Genomic DNA, 26,871 nt, shown 5'->3' on the forward strand with positions numbered 1-26,871 from the left:
CATTTGTGCACTGCTTCCCTGCATGCAAACAGGCCTATCTTGCATGCTCATTGTGCTATGGAATTGTATATATGATGTTTTATTATTGGTGTTTATTGTCCGGTTCCTTTGTATGATATAAAACTACATGCAAAAACATTGCAAATTAAGGGCACAATATAACTATATGTCATATATTTACAATACATCCATCCCCCCAAACATCCCCAAACAAGCACTACAACCCTGGGGGGGGGGGGGGGGTCTCATTACTTTTTCCACACATATATCAACCACAATACAAAGTGTTATACATAATGAAGTGTGCTCACTCATGGACATGGCCACTTAATGCTGCTCACAGCCTTGCTGTGCAAAACTCTAACAACCAATTATGCTCAATAAGAGAACTTGTGTTGTTACACAACTAGGCTTCCAAACAGCCTACTGCTATTAAACTACTAGCCTCAGATAAAGAAATGTACCTGTGCAGGCCTCTCAACCTCTTGTCTCCCACATAACCTGCCGATGTCATCTACTATAAGTTCACCTGCAGTCCTGACAAAATCAGACTTGTGCAGTAGCATGTGAGTTAAGTACTGTCTTCTACAGTCTGTGTACTTAGAAGTAGGGGTTCTTTTCTCACTGCAGACAAGTGTCTGTGTGTGTGTGGCTACACAGAAGAGCAGAAGTATGTATCCCACAGTTACATCTCCAATAGCATGGCTTGTCAGTTTTTTGAGAGTTGCACAAGCCTACACATCCATTTCATGCAGGCCTCCCAACCTGTTGTCTTCCACATGGCCTGCTGATGTCATCTACTATAAGTTCACCTGCAGTTCTAATTAACAGACACTGCTGAAATCATCACCTGTAAAGTGCTGTTTGACACATTCCAAATCAGATATGAGCCATGGCATTGCATTAAGTACTGTGTTCTGTAGTGTGTGTATTTAGATAGGTAGGGGTTCTGTTTTCATTGCAGTCAAATGGGGTCAGATGGATGTGTGTGTGTGTTTGTGTGTGTGTGTGTGTGTGTGTGTGTGTGTGTGTGTGTGTGTGTGTGTGTGTGTGTGTGTGAGAGAGCTACAGCTGGACATTATAGTGAGCCTTTTACAGCAGCCTGTGGGACACTGTTATCTTGTCCTCAAGAGACATTGCTGATGTCATCATCTATAAAGTGTTGTCTGAAACACTCCACATCAATCCTGAGCCATGGCGCTGCATTAAGTACTGTGTTCTGTAGTGTGTGTATTTAGATAGGTAGAGGCTTTACTCTCATTCCAGTCAAATGGAGGGGTGTGACATGTTGTTGGACTTTACAATGAACCTTTTACACCAGCCTGTGGGACACTGTTATCTTGTCCTGCCAGACACATGTCTGATGTTACTAGGTTATACAGTAAGCAAAAGAAGCTGCTGTCTGCAAAGGTTTACTTTCAAAATGCTGAAATTATCAACAGATTCTAATCATTTTGTCGAATGTCCTTGTCGAATTTGCTAATGTCGCTTTAACAGAATGTCGGCAATAATCAGCTCCATGTCTGCATTCAAAATTATTCAAAATATGAGGATGTGACACCAAATGCTCAGGCTGTTGTGGTGAAGCTGCCATGGAAATTTTAAGTATAAAGCACGTTTTTACAGTTTTGCAGGGTGCAAGTCCTCCTGCACCCACAATGTGGGGGCTATGCCCCCCACACCCCCTGAATATTATATATTCCAACTCTGATATCACACTACAATGAGGAAAAAGGTAAATTTCCTGATCCCCACTGCAGCGCTATCTTCAATCAGAAAGTTGATCTCATATTAGCCAATGTACACTACCATTCGCTAATGTGGATTTGAACACTTCTAGATCAGCATTAAAGAAACTGGAAACATGCATTCGACCATCCCAGTTTTGAGTAAGTGCCATTCCACATTTTGATAGTAAGCCATCCACAAATACAAAAGTGGCAACCCAGAACTGGAAGACCACCCACATCAGCCTAAATAAGCAAATAAGACAACTTGTGCAATCTCTCATCCCAACCCTTAATTCTCTTTTTTTTATAATATTTTCTTTCCCACACAGCAGAGCAGAGTAATCCTGGGTTACAGGATCCACCTACCCCCACTCCACTGGCTATGGCACCAAGGCCCAGCACATCTGAGCCGCAACCTGGTATCACCCATTGTGCTGCCCCTGCATTACCTGGCCCTTCAGGTACTTCCCCAAAGGACAGACCTGTGGTTCTCTCTGAGAGCAGTAGCAGGGGTGATTTTATCACATGAGAAAAAGTGTCGAGGAAGGAGTGTAGTATTGTGCTCCTCACTGTCAGCACACATCTACACCAGATGTGTACAGTGCTCTCCATCATTATACTGAATAATACAAGGAGATGCATATGTCAGACACTGCAGCCATTGGCACAGTAAGGTGACAGTGATGACAGTCCATCGTTGAGTACTCAGTTCTTACCGGCACCCATCCATGGATTTGGGAGTTACACACCCTTACCCCAACCATGGTGTTCACCCACCTCTTGTGTTCTTCACCATCCTTGTGTCTTGTCTTGTATGTCCTGTCAGCAATTGCTTCCTCATCTTGCCAGCTTACCTGCCTCAGACATACCTGTGCCCTTCACCAACATTCCTCTCTCTCTCTCTCAAAAAAAAAGGAGAGGGCACCTGTCCCAAACGAAAACAGTCATCCCATACATAGCTCTCCATGCTGCAAATGTGTTGTCTAGTTGACACACTTGATTTGGTCCAATTGACTATACAACATGATTACATTGTTGTCACTTCTTTCTATGGAGGTGACATTCCAAATTCAGCTAATCTTATGTACATATGATCATTTTTTCAGGGTAAATTTTTAATTTATATCATATATTCACAATACATACATGTGGTGTCCACCCCTCCAAGCAATACAACCATGGGGGCTCAGTATGTTTTACATACATGAATCAACCACTCTACATAGTGTAATATATAATGTTGTGTGCTCTCTCATGGACAGGACCAGTCAGTGATGCTGACAACCTTGCTCTGCTAAACTCAAACATCCAACTATACTCAATAAGGGTACTTGTGTTTTTACACAGCTAGGCTTCTACACACTTAGGACACACTCTACAGTTAAGCTACTGGCCTCATATGAACATATGACTTTATGTGCCTATGCGGGCCTCACAACTTGTTGTCTACCACATGACCTGCTGATGTCATCTAGCATAATTTCACCTGCATCCTTGCAAAAGTCAGACTTGTGTGTGGCACTTGCAGAAAGTACTGAGTTCTATAGCCTTTATACTTAGGTAGGTAGGGGTTCTGTTCTGACTGCTGTCACCTGAGTGTGTGTGTGTATGTGCGTGTGTGCGTGTGTGCGTGTGTGTGTGTGTGTGTGTGTGTGTGTGTGTGTGTGTGTGTGTGTGTGTGTGTGTTTGTGTCTACTCATCAGAGTAGATGTGCTACCTTACAGTTACTTCTTTAATGGCATGTTTTCCTAGTCATTTCATACTTGCAGAAGCTTACACATCCATTTCATGCAGCCCTCCCAGTCTCTTGTCTTCTGCATAGTTTGTTGATGTCTGTGTCATCTATTTGAAGTTGACCTGCAGACATATACAAGTCAGACGTGTGCACTGGCACTTGTGTATAGAACTGTGTTCTGTAGCCTCTGTACTTAGATAGGTAGGCATGCTGTTCTCACTGCAGTCAGTTTGTGCTATACTATAGTTGCTTCTTCAGTGGCATGGCTTGCTAGTCTTTTCATACTTGCAGAAGCCTACACATCTATTTCATGCAGCCCTTCCAACCTCTTGTCTCCCACATGGCCTGCTGATGTCATCTGTAGAGGTTAAAACAAATAATGAAATGAAACGTCTGTGTATGTTAACATGATAGTGCACGATTGCCAGAATGGTTTGAAGTCATGAAAAAGTACTGCTTAAGAAGCATCTCGTAGTTTCTAGTACCTTAGCCTGAGGACCTGCTGTTTCTTGCAGGCACATAGTAGAACAGAAAAGTATTTCTTATTAGGATAAAATATAGATAACAAGTATGAAGCATAATTTCATCCAGCTTGGCAATTTTCTATTGGATATAGGGTAGTGGTCTGATGTATGAAATATACCTGTTTGTTATATTTCTATTGGATGTTAGCAATAGTTTCATAGATAAAATTTATTATCATGATAAGAGTTTCTATATAAACTGTGTGAAATCCTTTTTCAGGGAGACATGACTTTCTGAGTACTGTTTCCTTCATGTGTGTTTTTCTATTTTAATAAAAGAGTTTGTAATTTGAACTGCCAAGAGACTAACCCCAAGAATCAGGAAGCCTTTTTTTCCATGCAGGAGCAGTGTAAGAGCCCCTGCATGGAAAATGGCCGCTGAGTGATTCAGGATAGTGAAATTTTCACGTGCATGAGCGGCCCTACACTGTTCTAAAACAGAAGACCATGTTGCATGCAAATCACCTTATTTGCAGGTGAAAAACATGCAAATCAGGTCATTTAGCAATTCACCAAGCTGCCAGGTCTCCATGCTAGAACAATGTCAGTGCGGAAATGTATTCAAAAAATAACTGAGTACATTTCTGCAACTGACAAAACGGAGGCATGACAGCTTGTGAAAAAGCATGTATTATGTACATTAGACATGCCAATGACCAAATATAAGGTAATTGGCATTAAAATTGATTAATTATTATGAAAATTCAGCTTTTTTTTGGCCAATCTCGGTTTTTACGCATAGGGCAGTGGTGCGCAAATGGGATCATGCTGAAAATACAATAATAAAAAATGTGAAAACTCAATTTTAAATTAAATCTGCATTTTGCCATTATAGTCAATGGCATGCAGAATGTAAACAATACCAGGGAGCAGGGAGCACTGGTTGCCAAGGGCAAAGGGTCAGTTTTAGTGCAGTAAATAATGGCCTACACACTGGGGTATGCAAATGAGGGGAGTTATACTGAATCACATACTTCTTCAAAGTGTCATTTTGTACCTAACCGTATAGGTGCAGCAATACAAAAGTGCAAGTCTAAGAGCTGAATGACTTCATAAGGGGGTGTGTCATGCTTGCTGTAAGCTCATTGGAGCTATGTGGTCCGTGTTTGCCATTAGCTAAGCACAGCTAAGGAAGGGGGTGTTTCAGATGTGCCTGAGCAGTGTGTACATAGCCTAAATGGGTGTTTGCACCGTGCACCAGGTTTTAAACATAAACAAAAAAAAAAGAGGAAATGGCATGACTGTTTACATTTCAGCAGTGGGTATGCACAGTATGCCTCGAGGCTTAAATAGGGAGGAACTGAGAAGGGGAAACAGCAGTAGGAAGGCAATCAAGGAGAACTAGAATAGCTGGCTGGTGGAATGTATCAAAATCAGCGAATTACACAACCAGCAGCCCAGCACACTACTATAAATTATGCAAACACCTTTCAGTTTTTTTCCCACAAATTCTACACCATCGGTGTACACAGATCGGGGATTTTTAACTGGCAAAACTAACTAAAAATGTTAGAGGCTGCAGCTACTTTACTCCATCAATATGTTCTAGAGACTAAGGGTGGTGAGGAGGAGAATACTGACAACTGACCCAAAGTGAGGAGGAGGAGAAGACTGTACATACCCAGAGTAACCTACCAGGGACTACATGAGCTGGAGATAGTGGAGTGCTATATGGTGGACAGGGACATTCTACAGCAAATCATTGAGCTGTGCCAGCCATGCCTCACACACAGAACTAATAGAGGGGAACCCATCCCAGTGGATACCAAGGTATGTATATGCTGAAGAATACTAGCCACAGGTGCCTTCCAAAGACCAAATGGAGATACCATGGGGGTCTCACAGGCATTAGCATCCAGGGTACTCCACCAGTTCCTGGATGCCATGACACCACATGCCAATGAGCACATATATTTCTCCAACACCCATGAGGTGTTGACCAGAAGTATGGGTCTCTTCCACCATGTAGCAGAATACCCTAAGGTAATTGGTGTTACAGACTGCATGCACATCCACATCAAAGGACCACATGGCAAGCAGGGTAGTGTCTACATAAACCACAAGGGCTTCTCCTCCATCAACTGCCAGGTTATGTGTGATGCCCAGGGCATTATCATGAAGATGTTTGCTGGCAGCCCTGGAAGCTATCATAACTCCCACATCTAGCATTGCTAACAGCTATATCAGGGGTTTGCCAGGGGGGACATACTATATGGCCATCTAGTGGGGGATTCTGGCTATGCACTGGAGCCGTGGCTGATGACACTCATCAGAAATGCACACACATCCAAAGAAGAACACCATAATGAGGCACACGCACAGACCAGGATCATTGTAGAGCATGTGTTTGGGATGCTCAAGTAACGGTTCCTTTACCTTGACATATCCGGTGAAGCCTTGCAGTACTCTCTAGCTACATGTACATAAATGTTCATTGTATGTGCCATACTACACAATATGATCCTGCAGAAGCAGCTGCAGCAGGGACAGCACAAGGCAGAGCCAAACAGCCCCCCCCCACCATTGCCACAGCCAGCAGAAGCACAGAGGGACTTGGAGGCGGAACATCCTGAGCTTGTCCCTGTAGGCAGAAGGAGTCATGTCCAGTATGCCCAGACCTTGGCAAACAGGCAATGTATAGCACATACACTGACCCTGTAAGGACCCAGGGACTGATACCTCTCTCACACTTGCACATACAGTAAAAGGGATGCCAAACATGCCACTACCTGTGCTTTACCATGTATAGGGAGTGTACTACGTGCATCTGACATAGTCAGCCCTCCAGCACCATCCTCAATACTGGCCCTGGTGGTAAGTCACCCTTCCTATCAATTACTGAATGGAGTAGTATGTTCTGATAGTTGTATGTATGATATGGATGCAAGCATGCAAGTGAATTGGATGGCAGAATTGGATAGCAACAGACACCTGGCAGCTATATGAGACAGCAGGTGATCCACAACAAATACTGTATCAGCATACTAGGCAGTACTACACAAGGTGACAACTCCCACTGCAGTACATGTGATGGCCCAAATAATTGCAGATGTCAATAGGTCACACACATTGATGTCAATGAGGGTCACATACCCACCATCAGCCTCACCCAGCAGGACAGGTGTAGATGTCCATAAAGAAAGGCAGTGTTATGTCCCCCAAATGATGGCAATGGTGAACACCCCCCATCCAGACTTACACAGACATACTACAACAGGTCTGGCAGTTGCATTTTAGTTCCGAATAGTAAAAAGTCTGAAACTGAAATTTATGCCATTAAAATCTAACATGTGTACTCTACTGATATGCCTCCTATCTGCATGATAGGTCATAATACAATATGAAATGCAAGCCAACAGAGTAACTGAAATACCAGTACAGTCATTGCAAATGTTTAAAGTCTTCAGGTGTGCACCCCCTCCCCATAATGCCATGTAAAAATGCAGTAACATGTAAGTTTGAGGAGTAACATCACTGGAGCACAGATTGCCAGTGCTGTCCCAATCTACATTGTTGCATGTGTACAATATGCAGGGGTCAGTGTCCTACATTTGTAGTGTGTTTAATAATGGCTGGAAGTGGTCAGCATGTGGGCCTGGATGGTTGTGTCTCAGTGGCCTAGGTACAGTACAGTGGTTGACAGAGCCATGTTCCAACAACTGCAGTGCCAACCACACTGCTTCTCAGCTACACCCCATGTCAGCAGTTGTACATACTCACTGTTCAGATGTCAATATCTGTCACAGCTAGAAAGCTGGCCATGCCATGAATGGGGACCCATACATAGAAACAGTATGCATGTGGAAGTAACCTACATGGAGTGCATATAAAATAATTGTCAACTGCACACAAGTTTGGAATTATACATAGAGGTTAGCATCACATTAGTTGTCACTCTAGTATGGAATACTGGTAGTCTGGCCAGTCACTGGCAGACCACAAAAGGCACAGTTATAAAGTAATGTCAGGCTGCCCATGTCCCACACAAGCCAGCATAAGGGGAATATCCCAGGTATATTTGTGAGTCAGGTGCCAGTAGCTTCCATATCACACATGCACCCAGCTCACCCCACCATAAGCCACAGGTTTATCACAGGTCATATCCTTGCTGTAGGGAATGAGTACAGCATGAACCCATCCCTGTATGGGAATACATACATGATGCTGCATGCTGATTAGGTGTCCAATGCAGGTGTGTCCATAGCTGTAAGCAGCAACCTGACCACAGCCAGACTTGTGGATTAGTATGAACAGGAAGGACTGAAAGGAACATCTCAACCACTTGCCACTGTCACCCCAGGGTTATCCACTGGCTTGCAGCCTGGAAACGTATGACTGACAGAATGCACTGGCCTGCTACAGATGGCCTGCAGCACTGTCAAATGGCCTACAGTCCTCTGCCAAAGGCCCATGCCTCACCCATAGTGCCAATGTATGGAAAATCAGGGGGTCCTAACTAACAACCTAACACAGTAAACAGAAAACAAATTCAAGGCCATGTTGAAAATGCCAGTAGCATGCCTCCCCATGTCCTACTGCAAGAACTGTGGACCGTACCATAAATACTACTGGGATAAAGGCCCAACTATAGGGATACCTCTGAGATATTTCTTTCATGTTAGGAAGAGGAGAGAATAACAGAAGGGGTGTAGAAGCATGGATGTCATGGAGTGTGTGAAGTCTGAAACTCTAATGTCTGCCCATATTATCCCCTGACTGCAAACCCATGAATGAATATCCAGAAAACGGCTTGTAAACCAGAATGTGAAGGTAAACTGACAAGATATATAAGTTCTGCCTCTGGATAACCTGAGTGTATCTGTACAGCTGAGAGTCATGGCCCCAGCAGAATATGGTCATTCTGTTAAGTTGAGAAAAGCACAAGAAGGGGATCCCCAGCTAGCACAATAACAAGGACCATTTACACAGACCCAGCAGTCTATTGTCTGTAGCTACCCTTCCACAATGGCAGGAGTGTGCCAGAATGTGTAGTCTATATGCCTCAGAATATTGGTCTTTGCTTCATCCATCTTGTATTTCCCTGGTAAAAAACTGTGAGCAAAGAATGATAACTGTCGGTAGTTGATGACATGATACATCACAGTATAAAACAGTACATATGTCAGAAAATCTATGCTACAACCAACCATGTTACATAAGCAGCACAGACAGCAATAGTTACGGTATCTTCTGTATGTTACACCCATTGTATCTCCATATTAGCAAACTATCTACAGATATCCTGCAGAAACAGGTTGCTAGGTATAGCTATAGCACACAAAACCCTGAACTGGAGTCCAACTCTCCCTGGAATGGATGCACACACTCTATATAGAAGGTCATACTGGGGATACTCCTACACTTAGAAATGAAACACATGTGTGACAGCACAGTGGACTACAGATATTCTTTATTTGCAGATGTATGTGCACACACACCAAATTATACACCATTGATACTTTACACACACACACACACACACACACACACACACACACACACACACACACACACACACGCGCGCGCACACACACACTGGATAGGAATACTCACACATATCTAAGGCCAACATAACATAATATAATATGTCAAACATACACACACACAGATGTGGGGAAGAGAGAAACATGCAGTGACAGACAGAATCCCATTATGAGGCCTTTCCCACCCAGCACACATCCCATTGGCCTATATCACATGATGTGCTGATGTCATTCACTGTAGAAATGCCTTTGGTTAGCTCTCAGCCCTATAGTCTCAGTGGTGCTGGGTGGGAAAGGCCTCATAAATAAGTATCCATGTAGCAGTTGTAATCTCAGTACTGTCAAATGTAAAGTTGTATGTGAGTGTGGTGTGTGTGTGTGTGTGTGTGTGTGTGTGTGTGTGTGTGTGTGTGTGTGTGTGTGTGTGTGTGTGTGTATGTGTGTGTGTGTGTGTGTGTGTGTGTGCATGTTTCTAGATGAATGTGTTTGAGGCCATTCACACTCATTACACTTCCCATTGCCCTATTTAGCACTTCTGCTGATGTCAGTCACACTGAAATAACCCTTTGGGCAGCTTGCAGCCCTATAAGCTTCATGGTGCTTATGATAACTGCATAATACTGTAATGTAGTAAGCTAGTTAGGTTGGAGTTCTAATCCCTGTCCTGGCAACTGTGAAAATGTGTGTGTTTGTGTGAGAGAGTGTGTGTGTCGTTGTAGAGACATGCTTTTGAGGCCATTCACACTCACTACACTTCCCTTACTCCTCCTTTAGCAATGCTGCTGATTTCACTCACCTACAAAGATACTTTTGGAGAGCACTTCAATATATAAGCTCCATGGTGCTTGCGATAACTGTGTGATAATATAATGTAACAAACTAGTTAGGTAGGCATTCTAATCCTGGTCCTGGCAAATGTGGAAATGTGTGTGTTTGCGTGAGAGAGCATGTGTGTCTTTGTAGATATCTAATTGTGTGGCCAGTCACTCTCACTACACTTCCCTTACCCCTCCTTTAGCACTGCTGCTGATGTCACTCACCTTCAAAGATACCTTTGGACAGCTCTCCAACATATAAGCTCTTTGGTGCTTATGATAACTGCATGATGCTGTAGTGTATCAGACTAGTTAGGTAGGAGATCTTATCCTGGTCCTGACAACTTTGAAAATGTGTGTGTTTGTGTGAGACAGTATGTGCATCTTTGTAGAGACCTGATTATGTGGCCATTCACACTTACTACACTTGTCTTACTCCTCCTTCAGCACTCCTGCTGATGTCACTCACCTTAGAGGTATGTTTGGAGACCGTTCTACCTATAAGCTCTGTGGTACATGTGATAAATGCATAAAGTGTTTGTGTGTGTGTACATATACCTATATATATGTGCGTCCATACCTTAAAGATTGTGGCCCCATTTACACTGGTACACTTCTCAGTGCCTGACTTTTGCATTCCTGCAGATATCATTCACCTTATAAGTACCTGTTGGCAACCCTAAAACATGTAAGGTCAGTCGTGCATGTGGTAAATGCATAACATAAAGGTCTGAAAACATAGTTAGAGGTTTGAACCTCATTCCTGGCAAAAGTAACTGTGTGTGTAGGGTGAAATATTTTATGAAATTTCTCATCCATGACATCACCCAATGCCAGTATTTACAAGGGCTGGTGATGTTTCTCACCTTAGAAGTACCTTTGGACAACATCCATCCTATAAGCTCTGTGGCATGTTCAATAAATGCAGTAACACTGTAGTAGCAATACCATAGATAGGTAGGGTTTCAAAACTCAGTACTAGCAAGTGTGTGTGTGTGTGTGTGTGTGTGTGTGTGTGTGTGTGTGTGTGTGTGCAGTATCCGGTGTGGGTGTTGGTGTAACTGTGTAATAACAAGATCCATTGGGGGCAGGTTTTGCTAAATTATTATATTAAGGACTTAGTAAATGTCCACATTACAAGGTCAACAGTTGTCAAACACCATAGAGGTTGGTGTAGACAATCCTCAGCCCGAAATGTGTAGTGCCATGTGCAATGACTATGTGGCAGTATGGATTAGTTAACAATATAGGCAATCCTTCTAATACTCAAAGACCACTTTCTACCCAGGAATCATACACAAACACACTTGACTAGGCAGCAATCACTATATCAGTAGTTTTCCTGCAAATTGTCTCACAGATAGTACACATGGTGTGATTACAGTAGACTCCATGTCAAACCGATAACCAGACATGACTGGTGTCACATAGGGTACAGACCTATGTCCTCCCATGTTTGGGATCTACCTTTATGAGGTGCAGGAGAACATAAAGGCACCATGGCTGATAATGTTTGCATACAACAGTAAGGTAGGTGATAGCATTCCCAAACCGTGTGATAACATCACACCCAAAGGTCACTTGTCACCAATGACTGTTGTCAGAACCCTGGACATTACCTCAATACCAAGAGATGTGCTGCTATTACCTTTGGAACACCATGGGTCACATGAAGTAATACATTGGTGGTAGTCCACTGAGCAGTGACATTATTATAACAGAATGGGAACACAGGTTGACAGTCAGCTGCCTGTTGACCACAACAGTGCAACTGACATCAGAAATTATTTTGATGTGTTACATCTCCTGACTGAGTGTGTGTTATCTAGCAAGTAAAAGGACATGGCACCCTGTTCCATCACCTCAGTAGCCCAATCAATGTGTACAGTGGCCCTTTTGCCATGTTCCCCACTGGACACCTGCAACAACTGTAGTCTACAAATGTACCTGACAAAGGGAATATCATGCCTTATACACATGCCCTGTATGGACAGACTCTAATAATTCCAATGAATCCCTGTATCATACTGTCTGTGTAAGTGCAATCACTACCTCAGTTACACAGCCATGTCTCACCAAACTAGGTCAGGAATGCTACTTCTGAAGATACCAATCTGTCAACACAACATGCCCCAGAGACCTCAAGCACACTTCCACACTTCAAAGAACATGCATGTGGGACATGTGCACAACCCAGATACTGTCCATGTTATGGAATATAAATCACATACATATGAAACAGTGCACATCACTGGCCACCCACAAGAGAAATCTTGATGAGTGGATAGGGAATACAATACCCACCCTGGGGACCACTCCAGTGATTATACTCCTGAGCCACACTGGGGACTATTGTCATGTGGCCTGATGCCAGGGTATTCCCTTGGGATAACCTTGTAGAGTCTTCAGGCCCATTCATGTACTACAAACATGTGAAGCAATGAACCTATGGATCTCAGTACTGGCAAGTGTGTGTGTGTGTGTGTGTGTGTGTGTGTGTGTGTGTGTGAATAGTAATCTCAGTGTGTTTGGTTAATGAATATCCCCTGTGGCTGTGGTTATTAGCAATCAGTGGTATGTCCAAACCACAAAATGTACCATTCTCCACTCTATAACAGATGTTGTAAATCAACATATACCTATGTACAACCTTCAGCCGTATAATCTGAGAGGCATATACAATCACTGTGTTATAGACTGGGGATTTCCATTCCCATACAGCTGTACCCTGCCTATGACATGGTGGATGTGTTACCACACTGCCATACTCCATGGTCTTGCTGCAGGGCCACATCCTGGAGAGACACAGATGCCTAGAACAGAAACAGGAAACAGCATGTGAGAACACATTCACTTAGCACTTCACTTGTGTGTTGCTAAGACTATGGCCAATATCTGTTGTCACAGGATAGGTATTAGTATTGTGCAGTAACTCACAGCACTTGTGTTTAATGCTGTGGAGGTTGTTGATGTAACTATCAAAGGCTGTTCTAATTGTCATCAGTGTCTGCTGCATGTCTGCCATCATAGATGCCCGTAGGGGATTCCATGAGGGATCCAAAGCTGTGTCTGAGGCTAAAAAGAGAGTTCAACAGTCATAGGACACCACCTTTCTCTGCAACAGTGTCCTCCTTCTGATGTACACTTTAGTAATGGCAGGGGACCATCACATTATCTCCCAGTGTTTGGAGGACAGTGTCTGGGTTCTGTTGGCTCTGGCTAGTACCATGCATTCATGTACTTGTTTGTACTGTCCATATGTGCATGATTCCACAGTCATGCAGCTATTTCCCATTGTGATGAGTACAGTGAAGTCCTTCACCCCTGTTTTCATGGCTGCAAAGTCAGCTTTGGGGAGGTTTTGCAAGGTGGTTACCTTTGTGGGTAGTGTGGCTGACATGTTGAGTTCCATGTTGATTACAGTCTGTGCATATCTCCCTATGCAGGGATTGGCAACTGTGGATGAGCAACAGTACCATATTTAAGTAGCCAACACAGGTCCAGGTTGTTGCATCCTCTACCGGGGGTCAGTATGAGCTGGTCCAGGGCATTTTAAATGATGAATCCCAGAAGTGTTGGGCTACTGTACTGGCACTTGGCTACTTTCCCCAGGTGATGGAGGGGTAGTTGAAGTCTCATAATATGTCAGTGTTGCGTTGGACCATCATCGATGTCAGGGGGTTGAGGAATGCATTGGCAGTCTAGGGACATCAATGTGGACCTATAGCAGGCTATGGTCTGGATTGCACTATTATCCCAAGGCAGTTGTACTGGATGTATCTCCAATGCATTATGCTGGGATACTAGTCTGGAGGTATTCCTAGCCATATTGAATATGGAGACAACACCAACTGTAAAGGTGTGGTGTGTTTCATGTTTGGGGGCTAACAGCTGTGGAATGCATCATAGCCTGATACTGCAGGTCTGCTGTCTGCTGCTGTGAACCACCTCTCCATTGCAGCAGACATGTGTCCTCCACTCTGAGTGCTTTGAGTGACTGCATCCTGACAGTTAGATGTCTACTGTTGAGCTGCATGACCCTCAGAATGCATACATGTCTAGCTGTTATGATGGTAATTGCATTATGAATACTGCCTAATAAGGTATCATATGGGTGGCAATACACTTAGCCAGTATCCGGAAACCTAGTGCTGACAGATGTGGGACATCTGTGGCAAGTCATTGGTTTCTGTCAATCACGTCATCCCAAACAGAGGGGTACTGGATCCCCTGAGAATGACAGAAAACACATAAGCCAATGTTGCAGTCAATCATCTGTTGATAGTACCGCAGCATAATTCTAGGTGACAGCGTTACACTGCTCAGGGCTACTGTCACACCTGCCTGTCCACATAATCAGATAGTTCAACCATGTCTCTTGTCATGTAGTCCAGAGAGGTGTTTCCCAAGTCATTCACACCCACATGGATACAGAATGATACTCATAGATGTTGTGGAGTGCCATGACTGGCTGTGTCATCTGTTGGATGCTGGCATGTGATAGATATTTGTCTGTTACCTGCTCCATATTCAACTTAGTGAGTGGAATATGTGTATGCCTCAGTACTAATACACTGAATGACTGGTGTGGAATGGCAAACTCAATAACTCCTCGGCTTGGACAGTGCACAATGTTTATTCCAAACAACACAATATGACTAAACACTCCAGGTTAAGCGCTTTCATCTGAGAAAAAGCAGACTTCTTCAGAACAACAGTAATAACAGATTACAGTTATTGCTGTTGTTCTGAAGAAGTCTGCTTTTTGTCAGATGAAAGCGCTTAACCTGGAGTGTTTAGTCATATTGTGTTGCTTGGAATAAACTTTGTGCACTGTCCAAGCCAAGGAGTTATTGAGTTTGCCATTCCACACCAGTCATTCAGTGCATTATTACGTTGTTGCTGTGTTGGTGATTTAGTGTTGTTCTGTGCCTCAGTACTGAGTTACCCATGATCACTGTATTGTGCAAGGTGGTTAGCCTTAGGAGCTTAGGTTGAGAGGCACACTGTGTAGATTAAATATGTGTCCCTTGGCATGTGCCATGTTGCAGCGTTGGAGTGGGTGTCTGTCTTGCTGCTCATTGCTGTTTGGGTAAATGTCCATTACGTGTCTCTGGGAAGGTGGGTGTGTGGCTGTTAAAGTGGGTGTCATTGTGAGCTATGTGTTCCACATGGTGTGGTGCAAGTATTGAACTTATCCTCTTTACCTCCTAGTCCAGTCTTTGCTGGAGAGAACATATGTCCACATTGGGTGATATATGGGTAACTGCCACAGGTCTGAGTGTTTGAAGTTTAGAGGGGAGGGTTGTCTGTGTACATATGGCAGTTGCAACAGTGCTTCAGAATGGACAAGAGCACCAGGTTAATAGGTGAAAGCACAGAAAACTGCCCTTCAAACATACCAGGAGGGGTGGACATAACTAGTACATACTGAGGCTAATTCTGTGATGAACGAGTACTGCTGATGGCTCCCAGGTGTACCACACTTCTTAATATAATAACCTGATGAAGTGCTAAGCAATAATGCTATTTGAAGTACAAGACAGAAAGAACTAGCATGATGTAAGGTTGGATGAGAAGGCAGACTTTCTGCCACCTGTAATACCTTACCTCAGCTGTGCAGTTATCAGCAGCTTTGGCCATGTGAAAGTTCAGTAAGCTCTGTAGCACATGCGGTGACCACCTACCACTGCCATTACTTTATATAGTATGGTAACAGCATCTGCCTCACATGCAGCAAGTTAAACCATTGTACAGTTGTCTGTACAGATGTGTCTAGAATTTCCATATGTTTGCAACCTTGGTCAGAAGTGGTCTGTGTGCCCTAACAATGCCCATGTATGAGATATTACAGCCAAATAGGCCATAGTGAGTGTACTGAAACATATGGCAGCATTAGATGTCATACCTCCCTGAAACATCATGCTGATATGACATCTGCCACCCTTACAGGTGGCCAGCTTTGTAGGTGCAATACATGAGTCCAGATGCTTGGTTTTACAAGTGAACTGTTCATGTTATGGGTCACATTAAAGGCTGGAAAAGGTGTGGACTGACATACTGTGGTTCTAATTAGCATGTAACAGGAACACCTTGTATCTTAACAGGGATGTGTACACAATTTATAGCCCAAGTATACCACTAATGTGTCACACATGTCCCTACTTAAGGCCATTTGTACAGCCCATTTTTCTGGCCTCTGTCCAGACATCTTGGCACTGACAAGTTGTGAGTTTTCTACAGGAATGTTGAATTCACATCAGGTAGGCCCCAGTGGTGACCACTGTGATGAAATGCAGTTAACTCCAGCACAAGTGAACATGCACAAAAAGCAATGTAGGTATTACATAAAGCAATATAGCTATTACTGATGGTTGTGTACATGGTAAATTGCATGCCCTTCACATGCCTGAGGTATTGCCAGGCAAAAACAGAACAATGTCATACTCACCAGCTTCAGGCTGCTGTCCCATATGCAGAACAGAGAGTCCTAGGTAGTTGTGAGAGTGAGTTATTTTCAGCAGGCTCACATGTGGCCTTGGTACAGGATGGATGCAGCATGTCTGCACATTTACAGTACTAACCCCAGTAATGCACAATGTTCTGTCCTCATCATAGATATGCACCTCTGTGCATTAGAAAACCCCATCCACAACTGAAATTGGACCTGACACATAGATGTATATACAATACAGATACATTTATGTCTGTTACATTAGTGTACTAATCCCCACTGGGTGCTTACCTGCACTCTCCTCGTCCAGTTTGTGTGTGTGTGCAACCCACCTCCACCATGCTTTCCCTCTGCTTTATAGCTTATACATTGTCAGTGGGGGAAGTATGGCTGAGCCCCCACCTGTGGCTAACCAGTCCCGCACTGCAGCAGCCCATTGACCGGCATGGCAGATGAGGTCAGTGGTCCAGTGCTGCACCTGCTCATAAGTTTTGCTGTGCAGGCTGGCATCATTTACCCTGTGGACCAGACTGTTCCACAGTGTGGTCCTTTCCAACACATCTTCTGGTCTCCATCCAAATAACAGCGCATAATGTTCAATCACATATTGGGTGATTATGTCAGTTTTCCTAACTGAAAATGTTGGTACATGAGCCCTCTGCATGTTACCTGGAAGACATAAACAGGAAAAAGGTCACAGGACCACATACGGTTGTCAAATTGTTCATCAACAGTCGATATTATTTGCAAATAATCCACACTACACCATAACCCCCCAAGCTATCATGGCTATAGCAGCTTGCATTACACTCCTGGCTCTGAGCTATCTTATTCCCCCCAGTATTGGACACTTGATTGCATAATCCTCTATTCTCCATTCATTTCTGTGTAGAGGGTTGACAGTGGCCATCTTCCATGTGGATGGTGTGTGGATGGTGGCAGGTCTGTGTTTGACTGTGGTGTGTGATGGAGCTATGAGCACATGCCTGAGTTCATGTAGGAGGCAGTCAGTGATATTATTATGCTCCATGGAGATATGCTGTTGTTGCCATCAGTAGACAATATGTACATGCTCACCATTGCTGAGAGGAGGAGTGTGGTCAATGTGCATATCCCCCTGTACAACTGGGGTGGACAGGGGTGGCGATGTTCCCACCTAACCTGTCTGATGCAGGTTGCCTATATACATGACATGTGTGTATGAGGTATTCTTTACCCCCAGTACAGGGTGCATTGTGTTGTTTCCCCTGAGACTGACAACATACGTGAATACACTGTTGCAGTTCCCCTTGGTGGTGTGGATATGTCTGATTTGTTGTCATAGTCAGCCTTACAGGAAGTCACCTGTGAACTTACATGCTTGCTCAGATATAGCTGGACTTGCTTCAAAGTTGCTGCCTGCACCTATGTGTCCCTGTACAGCCAATATAGCAACCTATTATGTGGTTTGTGTATTACTGCTGTCCACCAAAGGGGAGTGCTCTACCCTGGTGGAGTTGGGTTATACAGGTCAAGTACTGCTGAGTCCATATAGCTACAGTGGATATAAAGGGTACACACCCCTGTTACAATGCCTGGCATTTGTGCAATTGGAACATGACACCACAATAACTCATTTCAAAGCAATTCCCACCTTTAATATGACCTATAGCCTATACAATTCAATTGAAAACATAAATGTCTGGTCTGTGAGAGGATATGGAAATAATAATCAGTACAATAAGCCAGTTGAATGAATGAGCACACCATTATACTTATATGTTGTGTATGCATCTCTTGAGATAGTTACAGCATTCATTCATCTTGGTTTGGACTGTAACATCATGGCAAATCTTCACTTGGCAATAGTTGCTCACCTTCCTAGAAACACCCTTGATTGTTTTGCAATGGAATTGTATAGATTAGGGGTCACATTAAAGATGAGAAACATTATGAAATGATCTTCTGTGGTCTGATTGCCATACAGCACACAAATCTGGAATTCCAACGGGGTGTGTACACTTGTGATATTCAATTTATATAGGTGTTGATATAGCTGGTAGCAGAAGGCATAGACAGAGTCATGACACAGTTGGACACTTCTCCGATTACTACCTGATAATCATTCCTACTCTAGTACCCGTAGCAGTGTCAGGGCAATGCAACAACCACTAGCTGTACACATTTATATCTGTTGTATACACTGGCACTAATATTACACATGTGCAACATGCACAAACTATGTACCTGACTGCTTGAAACACATGTGATTAGTGTTGTGCCTTCCAGATGAACATATGCATACATACATATGCTCAGGGAATACCTACTATACATTTTGTTCTATGTTAGTATGGCACATTATATTTACATTCTTGCTGCTCAATCATATTTCTCAACCTGTTATAGCAGTACGTCTAGACAATGGCACACATAAATGGGTGACAAAAGGGACATGAATATTGTTACTGTACTAATATAGCTGCTCCATACATTAGTATGTTGATTGCACAGTAGGCTTTGACATCACTGCGATAAACTGAAAGATGTCAAACAGTCATAAGTAGGCTATTATGTTACAATGTCATTGCTCACAGACCTGCCAGTGGTTTGGCAGAGATAACACAGGTATATGTGTATGTGACTACAGATATCAGTCACAAATGGGTGTATTGTCTGACAGAACACTGTATAGCTGAATGTTATTAATTCAATATATCACATGTAGTTCAACACACATGACTGCAACAGTATGTTACTATGCACATGCCCTATTTAGGTCTCTTAACTTTACAAGACAAATATGTGTCATACTGATATTCACAGGTAACATATGGATATGGACAACATCCCATTAACTGGCCTAGCAGTGGTACAGTCACAACTGTTTGACAGACACCCTAGAGGTTGTCATATATGAGCTGTCCTTTCCTAGGTTGAGTCTTAAACTTAAGTGTTTGTCATGACTTGATGATGTCAATCCTCAGCTATTTGCCAGAAATACAGATTTCAGGAGGAAAAGACAAAAAAACTATGATGGGAAAATCTGGACGTTCTGTGAAGATCTGTACAGTTGAGAGGTATGGCTGTGATCTCTCCCACTGAAGAGTGGGCCAGATGCTATGGCCATAACAGCTGTTCAACAGGACATTAGTACAGGAAGTCTTGTTGGGACATGTATTCCTCCAAATCATATTTCCCATTATTACAGACCAAGTACTACAGTCAATTACATGCTTACATGTTTCACTTACCTTTTTTTCTTCTCTTTTCCTGTTTATGTTTTATTTCTTTTCTCTCGCTCTCTCTCTTTCTCTCTCTCTCTGTGCACTACAGGGATAGAGCTGGTTTGAATAGGTGGCAGCATGGCTTTTATAGGTGATGCTCATGAACAGGTGATGGCCTGTGCACCTATTGGTGTGTTCCCCACTTGCTAATTGCATGCGGAGCAGCTGTGTAGTTCTTCCAATAGCCAATGTCATGCCAACATACTCCTGTAACTGAGTACTCAACATAGGCCTGGCCCTTTCCCTTACTTGTGAGGAAGACATCCTGGAGTTAATTGAGCTATTACCTCTTACAACAAGACTTGTGGAGACAAGCCAACTAAATGTTGGATAAGGTACAAGACATAGGGGCAGAATGTGAGTATTGCTGTTATATGTTTGGAATATTGCTAATTTAACAGGGTTTGTCTGCACATGCTACTTTTGCATGGGTTTCAGTCTGACAAAGGTCTGTCTCTGCATAGCTCTCAACTGTAGGGCCATCCACATAATTGCCACAGGTTAGCCTATTATGTTTGGTCTGTTCTCTAGACAGGTGTTGTCCGTGGCAAATCAGTAGCATTGTCTGGAGATTGCATTCTGTAAATGGTAACATCCATTTCTTTTTCTGACTATATATCCTTAGATAAGATATGTTACAGTAAACTGTGTAACACCAGTAACTTGCTCAGTGTATAACAGCAATATTTCAAGTATGGCCATGTATTTGGGCCTCTGTCCACCAATTATGTCAGGCTTTGTCCAGATGTCATACAGTAGGAGGTTGATAGGTATTCTGGTCTATCATTATTTAGTGCTGTCGTTCCTGCTGAGGGGAAAGGATGGAAAACATGTTGAAGTCTGTACATTCTAGAGGTTAGTGTATAGAGAATGCTCTTAGATACACTTGTAACATATTTTATGTGGGGGAGAGTAACACATGTTTTAAAACTAGGCTGTTAGAGCATGTAAGACAAATTACTGATAAGAAAGATGACAGTTCTATAGCCATACATTTGAATAAATCTCACTATGGGGATAGTAGTGGGTTCCAATGTACTGGTTTTGAAAAAAGAATGTTCCTCAATTTGAATAAACATTCATAAAAGGACATTTTTTATGTACAGACTCAATGTATTAATATTAAATGTGATACTTGTCCCATGGGGGTTAAATGATGAGTGTAATTGGAGGCTATGTATTTAATTATGTAATTGAGTGTTAATTACTTCTTGTGATTAAGGCATGTATTTCTTGTAATGTTTTACTCCTTGAAGGCTTTGAACAAGACATCAGAGTATAATAAACATGTGTGAATTACTGGCTGGTTTTATTTCTCTTTGCTATGTTCAGACATTTTAGTTGTTTTGCTAAGAGGTTGTTGTATATCAGGTCATTGTGTATGGCCTATCATGATTTTGTAGCAGTGTACTTTTCACTTATTTATTTGGACTGTGTGTGGGCAGATTTGAGTGTCATGGCTCCTTTTGTATCCAACTGTGCATGCTACCCCATTTATGGGTGGTCTATCATCAGCATATGTTTGTATGGGCATTTTGGGACATGTATGCATGTATATATATATATATATATATATATATATATATATATATATATATATATTATATATATGTGTGTGTGTGTATCTATATATATATATATATATATATATATATATATATATATATATATATATATATATATGTAGCTCCTACTGTATTTCATGCAAAAGTAATAGACTGTAGTTTTCCATTACACCACAGGGTGGAGCTACTTTTCAGGAATATAAAAGACAATTTTGAAATTGAAAGAGGATTCTGGAACACTAGCTGAAGGAGGGAAGACCGAAACACGTAGCTAAAGGGAAAAAGGGCCTTGCAGCATGACTGTATTTTCTTTTCTAGTGTTTTGGGACAGGGAAGGGAAGTAGCAGATTGTGTCTGTCTCTTGCTGAAATTCTGGATATGTTATGTTGTGGAATCAGGAGAGAATTTTGAAACCAGTAGTTTCATGCCTGCTATGATTCAGCAAGAAAAGGAGTTCCCTTGGGCCTAGTACCGAGAAGCCATAGATGGTTACTAGAATTCTGGTAGGTGATTTTCTACTTTTCTCTTCAGGGGAACCACAGCGCATGGTCACTAGGATATTCTCGACAGAGTGGTGAAAGGCTCTGGCTGTCATTTTATATTTTTTTATAAGATTGAGGTCCCCCCTTTAATGCTTTGTGGATTACAGATAACTGGGCTCTATATGAGCTCCAACTTGGGCCCCATCATGCCAGCAGCAAGACTGTAAGTAGTCACTGCCCAGTGAAGAAGGTATAATTTTGTGTTTCATAGTTGGTCTGTTTAGAATTGATTAGAAAGGGGGTAGAGGGTGTTAATACTACTGAATGACATTGCATTCTCTCATATTTGTATTACAGCACTATGAATCTTTATTGTTCAATGATAATACATTTTGCCATGTTAGTACCGCTGCCCTAAATAATCTTTACTGCTCAATGACATTGCGTTTTCTCATATTTGTATTGTGGCACTATAAATCCTCATTGTTCAATTACATTGCATTTTGCTCGTATTAGTACTGCTGCCTTCAAGAATTTTGCTGCTCAATGACATTGCATTTTCTCATATCTGTATTGTTGTATTATGATCTTTTATTGCTTACTGAAATTGCATTTTTCCTGTGTTTGTACTGCTGCATTATAAAGCTTTACTGCTCATTTGTATTGCCTTCTTTGTGCATGTTTGAATGTCAAGACCTTCTTCTGTTGAGTTTTGGGGAAGAGGGTGAATGTATGTTTTCATTGCATGCATATTCTCACCTTGCCTTATTGCTAACTGGTGCACTGTTGAAATAATTTGTTTATGGTTGTGCTATTGCCTTTTTAAACCAGATGTGTCACCTAGAATAAAAATCTGTCCATCTTGCCACCTTGGTGTGTTGAGCCTAATAGGGGTGTCACCAGAGTCAGGTAGAAAGGACCCCATATCTCCTCAGCTACACCTATGGGTGAGCTACATTTTGGGGCCCATCCTGGATTTTCTGTACTGCCTTGGACTCCACCCTATTCCCCTGTATGTGTGGAAAGCAAATCCAGCAGAGACATGAACCCAGAAGTAGCCGCTAAGTGGTGCAAACAACACAATGCTCAGTCAGAGCATTGCTTAGTTCTGGTGTTGCCAGGGGTCACATGGACTGATATGCAAATACATCAAGTCACAAGATCCTTGCCAGTTGTGGGGCATGGATTTTTGTTGGACAGTACTGTGGACACTACCAAGCAGAGCACATTGGCCTTATTAGGATGGAAAAGTACTTTAGTGTATGAGCACATAACTTCAAGTGCACAAATTTCAGGTGAGAGTGCATAATGTGTGGTAATCCCTGAGAAGTGCAGTACCTCAGCACCAGAGGAAATACCTGTGGAAGCTACCCAAGTACGTCAGAATCATACACCAGAAGCTGTAGTTTCACTGCCCATAAATACTATATGGCCTGAAGTTTTGAATGCTTTGGGAAGTACTGTAGAAAAATGCTTAAAGCCTACACAGCCATTCTCTGTGTTTGGCTACCAAAAATTGTGTTTCTTTTCTGGCAAAAACCCACTCCTCAGGGAGAGGAAGATTTTGAACCCTGGATGGATCAGGCTTCACAAGCCCTAGAGGAGTGGGATATCCCAGAATCTCAGAAGAAGCAGCGGATAGCTAAAGTCTAAAGGAATTAGCTGTGGATACCATATGCAACCTAAGGATGGGTTAGCAAGACTGCATGGTCAAGGACTATTTTGGAGTACTGCAGGATGTGTTTGGAAGGACCGAGAGGGCTGCTGATGTACTGTATCATTTTGAACATACATACCAAGAAGTTGGTGAGAAACTATCTGATTACATTAAATGATTAGATATAATGCTCTGGCAGATCATCCTAAAGAAGGAGGGTGGATCCCAAAGTAGCTGACCAAGTACAGATCGGACAAATTTTACAGGGAGCTCAAACTATGGACTTCATTGTGTGGAAAATGAGGATGAGAAATAGAGAAGAGACTATAACTTATTCTCAGTTGGTTAAAGTGATGAGGGAAGAGGATGCCCTGTTGGAAGCCAAATCTCAGTGCTCAACAGCAACTAAAACAGTGAATGAACACCAGAGGAGCCTATAGCCATGCTCACTACTCAAGCAGGAGTCATGGCCCTGAGTGTCCGCAATGTAATTGTGTCACAGTTGCAGATGCAGGTGTCTTCCGTGACCGACGCCATAGCTCAAGTCACGAGGACAGTTGCAGAATTGCAGAAAGCCGTGGTAATTTTAGCTGAAGGGAGGAATACATCAGCTAAATCCTCCATGAAAGGACTCAGGGAAGAACCGAATCAGCAAATGCTCAGAGTTCCTACTGGAGTTTGTTTTCACTGTGGAGATGCAGGGCATATAAAGTGATAGTGTCTTAATGCAGAGAACTTGAAAAGAATGAAAAAAACTATTATTGGCTAGTGCAATGCATGGGAACTTCAAAGGGCCTCAGTGAAGGAGCCAGCTGAGTGCCCAGTTACAATGAGCTCCATAAAATCTAACATCAAGAGACAGTGTCCTGGATCTCTTTTCCACACTAACCCTTGTAATAGGGGAGAGAGACTACCTATTATGCACACATCTAGCTCATCTGAGGTGAACAACAGAATTGGAAAGCCATTTCAGCCAAAATCCCAGCATCTCAGACCACAAAGCATTACTAAGCAAGAGTCTTATCCGTTAAAATGGTGAGGTCAACCGGCAGTACCTCAACCACATGCTGACTGCTGTACAGCTGAACAACACCGGAAACAAAAACTACCCAATGGCCTACTGGGACTGTCCCCCTGCCATGTCAGTAAAAATAGAAGGAGTGTATAGTAAAGCACTGTTGGATGCTGGTGCACAAGTCACCATTCTGTACATAGACTCCTACCAAAATACTTAAAGCATTTGCCACTTGAAAAGTTAGAAGATTTGGAGATCTGGGGGCTAAGTGACTCTAAATTCCCTTATAATGGTTATGTCTCACTCAAGTTAGAATTTTCCACTTCAGTTGTTGGGTCAGCAGAAGTTATTGAAACACTCATTGTTGTGTGCCCCAGGCCAAAAGGAAAGGATTCAGCATCTATTTTAGTGGGGACAAATACTGACCTCTTCAGAAGAATGCTAATGCCTCAGTTGACCCAGGAACACCCAACAATACATCCTCTGCTGAGACCAGTTTTCTGTGCCCTTAAAAGGGTGAAGGATAGTAAAATATGAAATGGGTCATGTGTGGACCCTATCTGGGAAAGAGCATATAATTCATCCTGGTCAGGTCACCTGCTTGAGAGCCAAAGTGAGGATGTGTGGATAAACAGTTTCCTCTCATCTCATGATGGAAACAGATCCAGATAGTGACTTGCCACCAGGGCTGGAACTAGTCCTAGACATCTGGCCTGCAGACAAGTTAAAGCATCTTTATGACACTTTGCCTTTGGGGTTGAAAAATAAAGGAAGTACTCCCATTGCCCTGCATTCACAAGTGCATTTGAGAAATTATTATGCTGCCACTACCTTACCTGCTTCTGTGTTGACAAGGAATGAGAGCAAAGCCAATGAGATGAAGCTGGAAGATATTGAGATAGGAGGTGGTCTCTTGCTTGCTGAGCGGCTAACCAGAGTTAAAGAACTACTAATGGAAAAGACAATTTGTTTTTCTACTAGTGAACTAGATGAGGGCTGTGCAAAAAGTGCAGAAAACTGAATAAGAGTAAAAGAGGACCAGCCCTTCTGGGAACGTTCCAGAAGAGTAGCCCCAGGAGATCTGAAGGACATAAGAAAACATTTGGAAGAACTAAAAGCCACAGAGATAATTTGAGAGTCAAGAAGTACATATGCCTCTCCCATTGTCGTTGTCAGGAAAAAGAATGGGTCAATTCGCATGTGTGTTGACTATCGTACTTTGAATTAGCAAACCATTCCAGACCAGTTCACAACTCCCCAGACTGAAGATGCTCTAAATTGCCTGGTGGGCAGTAAGTGGTTCAGTGTGCTAGACTTAAGGAGTGGATACTACCAAATCGCTATGCACCCAGAAGATAAAGAGAAGACTGCTTTCATCACCCCTTTGGGATTTTTGAGTTTGGTCACTTACCTCAAGGTTTATCAAATGTACTGGCAACTTTCCAGAGAATCATGGAAAGAACAGTTGGAGACATGCATCTCCTGGAAGTCTTAGTCTACCTGGACAACATTGTTGTCTTCAGGAGGACCCTAGAGGAGCATGAAGAAAGACCGATGAAGGTATTGTACAGGATTGAGAAGGAAGGCCTGAAGTTGTCATTGGACAAATGCAAGTTATTCCAACTTTCAGTGACCTATGTGGGACATGTAGTGTCTGCAAATGGAATACTCACAGATCCCAGCAAAGTTGAAGTGGTGACATCTTGGCCCAGACCCAAAACTACCACAGAGCTGTGATCTTTCCTGGGGTTCTGCAGTTACTATGGAAGGTTTGTGGAAGGATTTTCAAAGTTAGCAAGACCCCTCAATCATTTGCTCCAAAATGATGAGAAAGCAGATGAAACAGATGAAGATATCCTTGTGAAAAAGCCTAAGGGACCCAAAGATACTAAAGAACTCATTGAGAGTCAATGTGCTCCTGAGTGTGAAGTGTCATTTGAACAGCTTAAGTATTACCTCATACATACCCCTGTGCTGGTATATGCTGACTCAACAAAGCCATACACTTTACATGTGGATGCTAGCAGGGATGGCTTAGGAGGGGTCCTTTACCAGGAGTATGACAATAAGCTGAGACCTGTGGCTTTTATCAGTCAGAGTTTATCCCCCACAGAAAGAAACTACCCTGCACACAAGTTGGAATTC

This window comes from Protopterus annectens, chromosome 2.part0, assembly GCF_019279795.1.
Source record: "Protopterus annectens isolate FY-2018-M chromosome 2.part0, PAN1.0, whole genome shotgun sequence".
NCBI classification, from domain to species: domain Eukaryota; kingdom Metazoa; phylum Chordata; order Ceratodontiformes; family Protopteridae; genus Protopterus; species Protopterus annectens.